The sequence below is a fragment of the Phocoena phocoena genome, chromosome 9, assembly GCF_963924675.1.
Source record: "Phocoena phocoena chromosome 9, mPhoPho1.1, whole genome shotgun sequence".
NCBI lineage: Eukaryota > Metazoa > Chordata > Mammalia > Artiodactyla > Phocoenidae > Phocoena > Phocoena phocoena.
Genome location: NC_089227.1, coordinates 105,132,519 through 105,146,301, shown reverse-complemented (window position 1 = coordinate 105,146,301; position 13,783 = coordinate 105,132,519). Strand labels below are relative to the sequence as shown.

General features: G+C 52.4%; 1 protein-coding gene across 1 annotated transcript in view; it reads left to right on the top strand.

Moving 5' to 3' along the window:
* Positions 1-13,783, top strand: part of PTPRN2 (protein tyrosine phosphatase receptor type N2) — a 523,279-nt gene that overhangs the window by 413,639 nt on the left and 95,857 nt on the right. The window lies entirely within an intron of this gene.

Below are 13,783 nucleotides of genomic sequence, written 5' to 3'. Positions count from 1 at the left end.
ATTAGAAATGTGAAAGAAGTATAATACATGAATTATGTATTATCTGTTATCTTCCTTAGTTTGGCCACTATTAATAAAAAATGCCAGAGTTGCAAGATAAATTGGTTGTGTAGATGTATGAAGATGTCTCTTAAATCATGGACTTCCTCAGGATCTTACGTGAAAAGATCCTCTGACCTGATCTGTTGCCACCTTCGCTGTTACTTGGATAAAGTGGCATCTAAGGCTGATAGATGGAAAGTGAACCAAGGATGTCTTCGGGAGAGCAGTGGTGGAGCCATGCACTGGCGATGCAGAAACAGTCCAGACACACCTGGAAAAAAATTGGAACCAATGAGACTGAGGGGAGGAGGTTCAGACGAAACTGGACGTAAAAAAATATTCACAGAATGTTTGGGAGTTCCGGAGCACACACTCCAGATTTAATAATGTTCTGTAATGAAAACACATCTTCATGCAAGCCCAGAATATATACCAGTCGGGGCATTTGATTTCTTCTAACGTAAAATATAACGCAACTCCAAGTATATTTTCCCATTTGGGAAGGTAATTTACGTAATCATCGTTTTCTGATGTTCAATAGATACATTTTGTAAAAGATTTTCTCCCATTGGAGTAGAGTCTTTGTTTTCTGAAGTCACGTGATTGTGATATGGAATATGTCGTGTAAATAATGCATCCTGTTTTACAGTCACGGCTATAAATGTTATAATTCTGTCATCACAGTTGCACTGCTGGGGAGCTGCTCAAGCTCTGTCTAGAACACCGCCCCCACCCCACCCCCAGGAGCTTGTCTGAGAGCCACCCTGACCCTGTCTCACATAAGGTGCTGGGATGAACTGATAAAATCGCTCTGCTTAAGAGAGACCAGAAAGTACTATTTTCCCTACTTCAAAACTCTCGGTGGTGTTCTTGAATGAAGAAAACCTCTGGTTTTCTGGAGGGGGTCAGAAGCCTGGTCAGTACGATCTTTTCTTATAAAGAAACAGCAACTTCAGATGTGTGGGAGATGGCATTTCAGGGGCTAGCTTTGCCTCAAAGCAAAAGAAAAAGCACATTTGAAGAAGAAGCCTGGGGGAAAATGTCACACAAACTAGTAAGAATGTACCCAGAAATTCTATTGAGCAGAACCAGTGTAGGCGTTTGGGTCTCTTCTGGGCCAGGCCTGTGCGGGACATAAATAAATTGTCACACTAGCTCTGTTAGGTGTGTGAGAGACGGCAGATCCTACGGGCGGAGGTTTGCAGAAGGCACGGCATCCTTTGATATGCTTTGAAATTTGAATATAAAATATTGATAGAATGGAAAGGTTGGACTTGCATGCAGAAGTGACTAATCCTGACAAAAGTGCAGGTTGCAGACGCACACTTAGGACTGAGTTTGTGATAATTAACAGAAAAAAAAGCTTCCCGGTGACAGCTCTAATTAATAGTATCTGTAATTAAAACCATGCCCTTCCAGCAGGAAAATTGTTTGAATTTCTTGGAGTGACCTTTATGTGGTTCCTCCTGGGGGCATGGTGGTTAAGTTGATATTGATTTTATAATGAGCTCTGGTTTGTTTAATAAGAATCTGTAATCCAGACAATAAATGAAATGTGTGCTTTTCTTCAATCCAGATTAATAATAGTAATAAAAAAGGTAGGGGGGAGAACACAGAAAAAAACTTTTCCTTTAAAAATAGGATCTAGGAAAATTTGGAAATGAAATTATTATAAAGATTTTCTGGTGGGCTTAGTTTTGAAATAACTACAGGGCACCCTTGTGGGAACTACTTTGATTAAATGTGGAGGTTTGCCCCCTCAAAGTGGCCTGTTTACTGGTGAGAACATGCTGGCACTAGGCTGTTGTGTTGTTTTGATTTGTTTTTAGCAGAACAAATCAGGGGATAAGGATGCCATGATTTTTAGCTCTCCATTTAGCTGAGTCATGGATTAAGGACTTGTAAGAGCGTAGTTACGCGTAGAAGATTGTACATTTGTAAACGAAGCAGGTATTCGTTCATTCATGTATCCATGCTTTCTTAGGTTTTCCTGTAACTGCCATGGAGACCCCCTTCAAGTTTAAAAAACCTGTCTGAAAAGTTTTTTAAAGTATTTCAAGCACAAAACAGTAATTTTAGGACAGTATCTTGTTGCTTCCACGCTTCGTTTTCAAATCATTGAACTTCTTCTGCACTTTGCTAATTCTACAATACAGGTGAGGTTCTGGATAACCTCAGTGTAATTCTCATCGCGGAGTTACAAGGAAAATTGAACAATTTACTATTATGCTTTATTTCATGGGGACATGATGGAAATATTCAATTCACTTTATAAAGTTTCTGAAGGAGAAAAAGAGTATTGTGTAAGTATAGAAGTAAGTGAGTGGCCTAGGAAAGGTGGAGTAGTAGGTGGCAGTGTCGTAGGTTTTACCGATACTAGCATATGAGGTCACCCTTTAAACGAAGGACCTGAGTGTTCCCGTGCAGGAAGGATGCAGGGCACAGGCCTTGGGAGAGAGGGGAGGGGAGGCTCGGGGCTGGTGGTCTGGAGGAGGGACTGGGTGTGTGATTCCTTCTTCCCAGAGAGCCAGAGAGGCCACGTGTCCTAATGGAACTGCACAGCAGTGGTGGTGTTGCCAGATTCTTCTAGTGGGAAGGCCCTCGTGTGGTTGGCCCTTCGTAAAGCTCTGGTCTGCGTCTTCCAATATCCATCCCCTGTGGTCCCCGGTGGTCCATGCCATGCCCCTGCATGCGCGTAATCCGTGGCTTGGGGTTTGAGGTTCCAGCGGACTCGTGGAGGGTTCCTGAAAAATCAGTGGGCTTTTCATAAATTGTTTCCAAACAGTGAGTAGTTTGCATTATTAGCTTCGAATGCAAACACGTTTAAACATTTTTTTTTCTCTTCTCCCTTAAAATAGAACTATCTCATAGACAGAGTCAGCGTGTTAAAGGTTCTTAGTTAGTTTACACGCGTAAGTGTGTGATATTTTTGTTTGCTTTACCTATTGGAAAATCACATCTTTCTTAATAAACTTTTTTTTTATAAACTCTTATTTTAACACTTAACAAGGTATCAATTTCACCAGGTAATCTATCAAAGTTTAATTTGCTCAAACTTGAAAGATTTGGGTATGTTAACTTGTAGAAGAACTGAAATCCATCTTTAAAGGTCATGTTTTAATGGAATTCCGCTGCCAAACTTTTCCCCTTTGTTTCAGTAAATGTTATTTTTGTCCTCTACGTAGAGCAACATAATGTATTCGGATTAAGTCTGTATTTCCTGACCTAAAAAGCCGATTTCTTTACTTTTATTCCTGTTTTCCCCCAATTGGCATGTCACGTGACACGTATGTTGTACGCACACGTGAGTGTGTATTTACACACACGCGCTCCCCAAGGGCATCCGGTGGGCTTGTGAGGCGAGGCTACCAGCACATTCTGTGTTCTGTCACGTCGCTGTCCTACTTCTGTGCATGGGGATTGGGTAAAACTGGGCAGAAACAAGCTGTTAGATGATTAGAAGGCGTCCCCGCCTTTCTCTCCCTGAGTCTCTTTGAATGTTGAGTCCGTGTCTCTGAGGCTTTGATCCTCCCAGAGCAGCAGCCACTCCCCTTCCCCACGTGAGGGCACAGGCTCCTGCGGAATTGCCGGCGAGGCCTCTTTTGATGGTTTGTCTCCCAATGCCCACAGGCTCCCTGGGAATCTGGGGGCCTTTGGAACCGGACCCAGAGGAGAGGAAGCGGTCGGGAGGCGCCCTGTAGAGAGCCGCCCGGGGCCCAGCCCCGCTAGCTCCAGACTCTTTGGGAAGCGACGGCCATGGTCCCCTCACCCCGACTTGGGCCGACGCACCCGGGAGCCCAGAGGCCCCCGTCCTCGCTCGTGCCTGAGAGCAAGGAGAGCCGGGCTGTCGAAGAGAGGGCAGGTCCCAAGTCGGCTGTTCTCCTGGCCTTTGATTCAGGGGCCCTCCTAGGTGACTCTCCCCCTGCTTGGTGTAGCACTCGGCACAGAAACGTTTCCCGGTTGAGGTGGAAAACAGTGACTTCCTGGGGTATACTTGATCCACCGCCAGTTTCTACCACAGCCCTTCCCATTTCAGTCAGCCGTGCATCTTACGGTACCTTGGCTTGGCTTGATGTTTAAATTCTCAGGTCAAAATACTTTTGCGTGCAAATTTCCAATAAGCAAAATCTGCTTCAAAAATGGAAGGGTGCCCTGAAATGCTATTAAAGAACATTTCTTTCTGTGATAACCTAGTCGAGCCTGACAACTGGAATCTTTCAGGTTTTGCCTTTGCAGAAGTAGCTGGCAGTACCAACGTCCACAGGCAGAACTCACTCGAAACTTTCCCAATTCTGATCGGTTTTGCAAGGGGGTGTATTGTCAGGTAGAAGCCCGGCTGCTGAAGACGAGGCCCGGGGCCTTCCTGCCTCCGCAACCCCCAGACAGGCCCGGGCTCCCCTGTACTTTAAGTCACGCCATGCTCGTCAAGGCAGCCTTGTGAGAACCCAAGGAAAACTTGCTCACTTTTGGGGTGATGAGAGCAAAGGGACCTGTCCGCCTTGAGCGTTTCCGGGACCTGCTTTTTGTCTGTGTGTTCAGTGTCAGGGGGTCAGTACCAGGGCCAACAAGCTGTTCTGCAAACTCAGTCAAACCTTCCAGATCCCTTTCTACTCTGGGTCGGAACGTGTTTCTGGAAGACCGGAATGTGTAGCATGTTTTGCTCATACATCTTGAATTTTCAAACACGCGGTTTCCAAAAGCAGCGACTCCATGCTCGTTCTCTGGTTTCTGTTCTCAAAAATAGCTCCTGAGATTTGGAAACAGATCTTCTAGGAGAGGCTGAAGTCTGGAAAGATGGCCAAAGAAATATCTAAACACGTAAAGAAAACATGTTGCCGTCCTAATATAGCAGCCACTTCCCTGATCAGACATTGATAATTAGATCAGACTTAATTGAAAGTAACAGACCCCTCGGTGAGATACGTTGAAAATAAAAGACTGGAGCCTCTAATACGAAGATTTCTGAGGCCTGGATTCTGCGGCTTCTTCTGGATCCCGCGTTACTTATTCTGGTCTGTTTTCATTTTCCTGTTGTGCCAGCAGATCTGGATTTTACTCAAATAAGTGTTTCTCAAGGCTGGCCGGGAAGTTACGTCTGGGAAGCGGGGGCAGCCGGGGGGGCTTATCTTCCCTCGTGTGTGTCCGGCGACCTTTCCCAGGTCCTCCCGTTTTGTTCTGTCACAGCCAAGGGGAGAAAGTGTGTCCGAGAGGGAGGTCTGGTTCTCACCGGCTGCTAGGTGGGGGACAGTTTGGGGGGTGACGAGGGGAGGTGCATCCTTTTAATCGACTTCAATACGGGGAAGGTTCTAGTCTGCCTTACCCACTCGCTGTCAGAATCAGAGCACCCCTCCACCTTGCAGAAGCCAGAGGAGCAGCCCAGATGGTGCCCTGGGCCCGGGAAGACCCCCTGAGAGTCCCTGCCCTCCGCCCCCAGCCACAGGCTCCCTCCAAGCGATGCCCACGGAGGTGCTTCGAAAGCCGCCTCTGGCCACTGGTCCACACCGCATGGCCGCTCCGGGCAAGCAGGGCTCATTGTACACGTGGAGGAGTGGCACGGGGTAGGCCGTGACCCCTCCCCGGGCCCCGGATCTGATGGCCCCGTCACCGCCTTCCTCCTCGTGGAGGGAGACTTAGGAAGAGTCGGTAGCGTTTGTCCGCTCCGCTGATGATTTCATTTGCTTTAAACCCACGTGAAGCCCTGGTAAGCAGCACGTCCCAGAGTGACCAGGAGGCAGTTGGCACGGCGTGGGCATCAAACACTGCAGGGTCACGGGGAGGAGTGCAAAGCCCGCCGGCGGGTGGAGAAGGCATGGGGGGCCTGCAAAGTTGGCCCCCCGGGTGCCTGGGGGGCACGCCAGGCAGGAGGATGAGCTCAGGTGGAGCGGGGCCTGGAGGCAGGAAGGCTGGGCGGGGCTGCAGGGACGGTGCGGGACGGCTCTTCCTAGTCTCTTTCCCTTTTGCTACACTTGCCATTTCTTAAATTTCTGTCTCTCCCAATATTTAAGTTCGTTCAAGCCCGTGCTTCCCACCCTGTGACATCGGCTGGAACTTGGGCCGAGCCCTCCTCTGAGCCCAGCTCTCCTCACCACAAGAGGGGAAGGAAGGAGCTTTGTACTCTTCTCTGGGCTCTTGAGGGTCAGAGAAGGTCGCGGAGGGGCCAGTGCATCTCACGTCTGATTTCTGTTTTAAGGGGCCTCTGTTCGTGGTGACAGTGGTGCTCAGGAGTGCCTGTCGGTGGGTGTGGGATTGTCGTCTCAGCTGCTCGGCTCTGGGCCCAGCCCTCCCAGCCCAAGTGTGCACTTATGACCTCCTCGCCTTTGCACGGGCTGCTTTCTCTCCATCAGGCCCTGGTCCAGAGACGCAGGCGCGTTTTCTAAACGAAAACTTGGCACATACAGTCTGCAGCGAAAGCAGTGTACCTCTAGGGAAAACCGGAGAGAAACCTGGAGATCTGGACTGTTCTAGGAAATCCAGTCATCGTGGGGAAGGCCAGGTGTGGAGACAGCGTTCCAGGGACTCTGTGGAGCACTTCTCCCCCGTCTGTCCAGGACCAGAGATGAGTCAAGTCATCAGTCCACTGTCTGGAGGGGAAGGTGGACCCGGGGTGCGAATTTGGGTCTAGGCCACCCTCAGTCAGAAGGAGCCCCCGCTCCCCGCCCCCCAGGCCTGCCCTAGTACGAGTGTCGCCCCTGCCCAGTCGAGGGGCGCAGCCTGGGCATCCCTTGTGGGGGGAGGTAGCCTGTGTGCAGCCAGGTGTCCCTGGAGACCTGCTGCCGTCGGATTCTCGCAGAGGATGCTATGCCATCCTGAAAGGTGGGCGTTGGGAGGAGAAGCCTGAAACAGTAAAGGGAAGTGTGAAAGATGGATTAAACGGGGATTTAGACCAAAATGGTAGGAGGGTGGGGAAGGAATTCTAGAAGGCAGGTAATCAGAGACCGAGGGTCACTGTAAGTGGGCAAGACGGTTCTCCGCGAAGTTTAACAGGCCCGGAACACCCGTCTCCCCTTCTGAGGGCTTGTCTCCCAACTTCTTTAGCTTCTGCTCACCCGTTTCCCCCGGGACGGCGTTTGTCCCCAGGAAGAGGTGAGGGCAGCTCCCCAGAGGCCTCTTCAACCAGAGCCCAGCTCTCTGCAGGCGGCGTCTGCAGACCACGGCCCGGGGCAGGCCGCTGGCAGCAGCAGCCCACAGACCTGCCCGGTGCCTGCTCCCGGAGGCTGGCCCAAGGGCACTCCACTCTCACGCACCCCCGATGGGCGCCATCCACTCTCAGGCGGACTTGCTGGGTACCAGGGGACGTCTCTGTGCCGCGTGGCATCACCTGCAGTGAAATGCACTAGCCTGTCAAGAATGGCCAAGCCCAGCCCCTAGCACAGCACGCACCTGGCATAAGAGAGGCTAAGAGATTACAGAAGGTGGTCAGAGGAGGAATGACGGCTCGGACCTTCAGAGGCAACAGGAGTCGCGGATTTCGAGGAAGGCAAGCTTCAGAAAGAGCGAGTGCACAGCCCGGCCCAGGAGCCTCGGGCGGTGACAGCAGTTTCCGGGCGTCAGAGGAAGAACATTTAGGGACCTGGCGGGGGGAGGACAACTCCAGCATGAGCCCCCGATGCAGGCCGTCTCTCCCACCCAGGGATAGACTGGACATCAGCGTCACTTTCTCCCAAGGCCCCTTTGGTTTGGAGTCTCTGTGCCTCAGCCCCGTGACTGCCCCTCCCTTCTCCCCACCCCTGGCCGGCAGCTGCCCCGGCCTGGGTGTGGCCCCCAGAGCCTGCATCTGTGTCTGCATCCCTGTTGGCGTGCGGGTAACCCTTGAGGAATGAACACCTCAGAGAGCCTTGGGGAGGCTGCGTGGCTGAACTTAGAACTCTTCCAGAAAGTTCTCTTGCAGAATTTATTTCTTCCAATGATAGAGTCACAGTTTGTGAAACAATAGGGGCAGAAGAGAACTTTATTTCCTGTTGGAGTTTACAGGCAGGACCGGTTCACACTGGGTTAGGCGTGTGCTTGAGACAAGCAGCTCTGTGGGCCCCAGAGGATGGGCCCCAGCGAGCCTGGGGTGGTCAGGGAGGGCTTCCCAGAGAAGGTGAGCGAGGGACTCAGACGGAGAGAAATGGAGGCAGGGGTGCCTGGGAGAGGATGGAGCGAAGCCAGAAGGCTGGGCAACAAACCGACGTCTTCTTGGAGCTGAAGCCTGTGTTGAGGAGAGAGAGGCGATGGGGAAGCTTGAGCCCAGATCTGAGAGGGTCACGGACAAATGGAATAGAGGGAATTTCAGGAACCAGGCAGGGTTTGTCTGTGCCGCACGTGGGTCTGTACAGCGGTCAATCTCTTTTTCGGGAACATCACGGTAACGGCGTCTGTGACATTAGAGAAGCTACGTAACCGTGTTTCTCTTCTCCACCTGATGAACTGTTCTTAAACTTTGTTGCTCAAAATATTTAAGGTCTCCACTGGGGTTTTCTGCTTTGGAAGACTTGCTGATGATTAAAAATGGAATCTTGGTAGGTTATTTCCTTATTAGCAAGGGCAAGATTTTCATAAAGGTGATTTCCAATTAGGGAGGTGACAGTTGTGAAAAAGTATTCTCTTAAGATTTTTGAATGTAAAAGGTAATGCAACCAGCAAAATTAGGTGTCTGGGTATGTTTGTATGTGTCTGTGTTTGTGATTATTTGGAGAGTAGGAGAAGGAAGATTCACAGATGATTATATCAGGAAGTAAGTCCAGATGCTTTAAAACGCACAGTTCTCTAGGGTGTTTGAGGGTTAGGGACGCGAAGCACAGGTTTCAACTTGGATTGACTTTGCGATGTGTAATCGCAAATCAGCTAGAAGAGTTTGTGTGACAGGTGCGGGATTATTAGCACGCACAGGGTGTTAGTGTCAATATGTAACTAGATGCAAATCATCCAATTAAAGTTTAAGATTTTGGATTTGCTCTATAGGTAAGCATTTTATCATTTTTTTCTAAAGACAGTGAAGCAGAAGAATAACCAACAAAGGAATATTTTTTAAATTACATCTTTCATAAGCCAGCGCAACACACACTTTAACTAGAACCCAAGAGGGTCTTGAGTGGGAGGAAATCAAATGCAGATTTGTTTGTAAAACAGTCATCAGTTGGCAGGGAGGTTACAGCCGGTTCACCTGTTTCAGGCTTATCTTCCCCACCCTGGCCTCCCTTTCCTCCCCCACCTTCAAGAAGAAAAATACTGAGTTCAGTGACCACAGATTTGAAATCGAAACGTGAGGGAGAAAATTAGGGGGAAAAAGATCTCAGATTCTTTGGTCGGTTGCTTTTGAACTGCCTCTTTTCTGACCTTGGACCTCGGGTTTCCCGGACAATAACTGTGAAATGGTGCGTTTTTTCTTTTTTTTTTTTTTTGCGGTACGTGGGCCTCTCACTGTTGTGGCCTCTCCCGTTGCGGAGCACAGGCTCCGGACGCGCAGGCTCAGTGGCCATGGCTCACGGGCCCAGCCGCTCCGTGGCATGTGGGATCCTCCCGGACCGGGGCACGAACCCGCGTCCCCTGCATCGGCAGGCGGAGTCTCAACCACTGCGCCACCAGGGAAGCCCCAAATGGTGCGTTTTAATTCTGCCTGCTCTCCACCACCCGCTCCTGTAGCCCCTGCTTCTAGAGGTGGGTTTCCCAGGCACGTCTTGGGTCTACAGATTTCACCTCAACTCCAAGAGAGGCAGCAAAGCAGAGCTGGTGCCCTGCACGCGACAAATGGCTCTTGTCCCCCCGCCAGCAGTGTCCCGAGCGTCCACTTGCTCCTGGATCCTCTCCCAGCCCCTCCTCCTGAGCACCAGGACACCCCCCTCGCCGGTTTTACTCGAGGGCCGTCGCCGACTCGGACTTGCTATGGACGTTCGGCACCTGTCCCCTCTTGGTGGTAGGTGACAGATTTTGCGGGCCTTAGAGGTCAGAGCCCTCATTTCACAGCCGGGAAAACTGAGATAAAACAGACCGAAAGTGACTTGCCCACAGTCACCCAGCTCATCAGCGGTGCAGCCCCCAGACCCAGGTCTTCAGAGCTCTGTGCGTCGTACTGCAGGATCGCCATTCACAGCGGCCTCACGTCGAGCAACTGGGCCCCAGAATGGTGTGCGTTTGTTTCTGAGACGCAGAGGCAGCTGCTTCCTACTCTCCGCCCCGTCTCGGCCCTGCCCTTCGCCTTAATGAGGCAGCGGCCGCAGAATGGGGAGCTGTGAATACCTTTTGTGCTCCTGGCTGGTCCGCATCGACCCCGGACTCTCCCTTGTGTGCTTCTGTCTCGGAACCTTTGTGCAGACCGCGGCCCACACCCTGAAAGCCCTCCACCTGCTTTATTCTCCAAAGCATCCCATCTGTCCGCCAGCCTGGACCCTACACCCTCCGCCCGCCCAGCGTGGGCCCCTGCCGAGAACCCTTTCCGGTGCCCTGGAATTACCCTTCACACCTGGAGGGACTTTCACATCAGGGGCTGAGACAGACCTGGGTTCAGAACTCGGCTTGTTTCTTACCCGGCGTGTCCTCCTGGAAGGCGAGGAAGTTTCCTGAACCGCCAGGTCGGTAGAATGAACACACCGCACCAGCAGGGACCTCTCAGTGCTCAATAAAAGCTAACTGACACGTGAATCTAAGGTATCGATATGAGAGGAGCTGGTTGGGGGAAGCGTTTAGAACTCTCGCGAAAACCATCACTCTTGATTTCCGGCGTCCGGAAGAGCGCGGGGCACAGGGAGTGTTGAGTCGGAAGATGTGGACCAAGGTGACGATGGTGGTGATGACAGGTGATGAGGATTCAGTATCTTTTGCGCAAGAAGAAAACTAGGAAGGTGACAAAAGTCTCTCACAGAAAACAGCTGCTAATGCTCTTAGGCCACGTCAGGCCCAGGCTGCTGTGAAGAGGCGGGCGGTTTATTTCCACCTGACTTGGCTATTTTTAATCGTCTGAATATGAAACGTGAAACTGAAAAGCCGGTGCACACAGGTGGGGCCGCTCCAGGCCACCTTCGCTCACAGAGGCCGAGCTGAACCATGAGCTGTGAGGCGTCTCTGACTTTGGGGACCCTTGAGGCACAGTTGTCTGGTGAGTCGTCCACCGCAGGAGTCCAGGTGTTTACTGTTTTATTTGTCTTACGGATGGCGCCCCTGCCAGGGGGCTTGGAGCTGGACCGGAGCCCTCCTGTGAGAGCTGGGGTCTCGCAGGGGTTGTGTGTCAGACGCACTCTGCCCTGGGTCTCAAATTCCAACTTTCAGCCGAAGCGTTAAAGATCGTTACGGAATCCACGGTAACTACGGGGTGGGGAGGGGGAAGACGCTTGCTGGAGTCTGTGTTTTTGTTGGCACAGTTCTTTCCCGATCTCGCCCTGATGTTGATTGGGGGCAGAGCAGACGGAGCGTGTCTCAGGTCTGAAAGGACAGACGGGCCTTAGGTGGGGTGCGGGGGCACCTGGTCCACGGTGGGCGCGTCCCATTCGTTCTGGAGGAAGTCCGCACACTTAGTAACGCACCTTCCAAGCCCCCCCTTCAGGCGACACGTCAGCTGCGAACTTCCTGACTGTGCACGCTGTACCGTAGAGCTCTGGAGAACGAGAACACTCGAGCTGCCAGCCTGGGCTCACAAATGACCTCCCAGCCCTGCCTGGTCTGAGCAGGAAGCCTGCGCCTCCAGCCGCGGGGCCTGATTCCAGCTCCGGCAGCATCTCGGCCGCCGCCCAGGGCTGGGGACCTGGTGCCCTAGGGGCTGCTGGCTGCAGGTGATGCCCACCAGTGAGCGGGCGTCGAGCGAAGCCTCCCCGATCTGTGCTGGATGCCGAGGGAGGCAGAGAACAGGAAAGTGACCGCTGTCCTCAGCTTGCGGGGTGAGAGGCCGTCCACGTGGCGATGACCGGAGAGCAGGACGGGGCTGGGAGCGAGCACAGGGTGGCTGGGAGGGGCAGACGGGGTCAGGGTCCTGGGCCTGGCTTTGTGACGGTAGACTGTTCCAGATTTAGAAGCCAGCTGGACATCACGTCCACCTCTCTTAGTTGAAATGTGTCTATAACTTTTATTCTGAGAAGACATTTACAAGATGGGAACAGTTACTCGATGTCGCCTGGTAAACACTGCTGGCCGTGGAGCTGTCCTGGGCAGTTGACTGACGCCGTGGGACCTGGCACTTAACGCAGCTGCGGTCCGGCCAGAGGAGCCTGGGTTTGCGGCCGAAGCTGTCATCAGGGTGTCGGGGTGCGGGTGAGGGTGCCGCATCCCTAGTTAATGGTCTGAATGAGCACCGCCCCACGGAGGCTCTGGAACCCGGCTCAGGGTCCACCGTGGAGAAGTGCTTCTCCCCTGCGTGTGCATGCGGGTGTGTGAGCACGTGTGAGCGTGCTGTCCCTCCACGGAAAGGTAAATGCTATCTGGGCATCACTGAGCAGCCTGGTGGAGGCGGTGAAGAGCGTCCCAGGACGGGTGGTGGCGACCTCGTGACACACGCCAGTGACGGTGAGACGGGCTGAGTGCCGAGTGCCCCATCCTGGGAGCAGGATCTGGGCTGGGCCGGCCTAAGGACGGCCGCCCAGTGCACCTGCTGCGGCTCTGACCTCCAGGGGCGTGTCCTCTGCTTCTTACCCAGAAATGGCTGTGTTTCCGTGGCCCCCAATCCCTTAGGAGGCGGCACCGGGACCCCAGGACCCCGGGGAGAGCCGTCCTGGGGCACAGAATATGCACCCGTGTTTACTCCCCAGACCAACACTGAGCAGGTGAGCTACTCGCAGTGAGAACGTTCACGTAAAATCCCTCCCCTAAACCGCTTCATGTGTCCCCGGTTCTGTGCTCACAGCCACCCCGCCGGCCTCGAAGGCCAGGCCATTCCTTCCGTGTCACACCTGCTGTGCGCTCACAGCTATTGGAGGAGAGCCGGCTGATCAGACACGGCTTTGCTTTCCTTCCTATGCTTTTTCTTGACGGGACGTTCCTGGCCCCTGACCATCCGGGATGTTTTGTCCCCTGCTTTCCCCCAGACATTTCACTCAAGTTTAATCACATGCAGTGTAGAATTTGCTGTATTTTAAACATACCTTGTATGGGTTTTTTTTTTTTACAAAAATAATACCTCCTCAATTTAGAGAATACAAATGAGCACAATGTAAACACCACCTGTCCCCCACCCCGAGGGGACTTGCCAGGGCTCACCTCCTGCCTTTTGGGGCGTTGACCACAGTGCTTGTATTTACTGTCACCGCCGAGCGTCTGTGTGACTCCTCTGTGTCACAGCGGCTCTGTGGCCGCTATTGGTGCCCTACGAGCTGGGCTCAGGCCCCTCCCAGGGAGGCCACTCCTTTTGAGCGTTTTCTCCATCTGGAGAGTAATTGCCCCCCGCCCCGCGCACACCCCCTAATGAACCCATTTCGCTTTCTCCCCGGCTTTGTGCATCCTGCCTTGGTTTTGCCCTGTTACCACTAATTACGCTCCCCAAATAACCCTAAAAACCCGGCCGCCTTTGTGTGCGCACTCAGGCCGTCCACTGCTTTGTTCCCGTTGTTCCTTGAAAGGTACAAAGAAAGAGGTTTTTCTCAAGCCTGTGGAGCCCTGTCTATCCTTTGGCAGAATCTGGGGATGGCGAGTCTTTTCTCCCAGAGTGAGTCCCACTGTCTGCAATCTCCCCCGTCAGATGAAGATTCGAGAGATGAGACATTTGATGAGACATTTGTTTGTCTCACACATTTGTCGTTATGTGTATGGATGGATTTCTTCTGCCGGAGTCCTAGTCAAC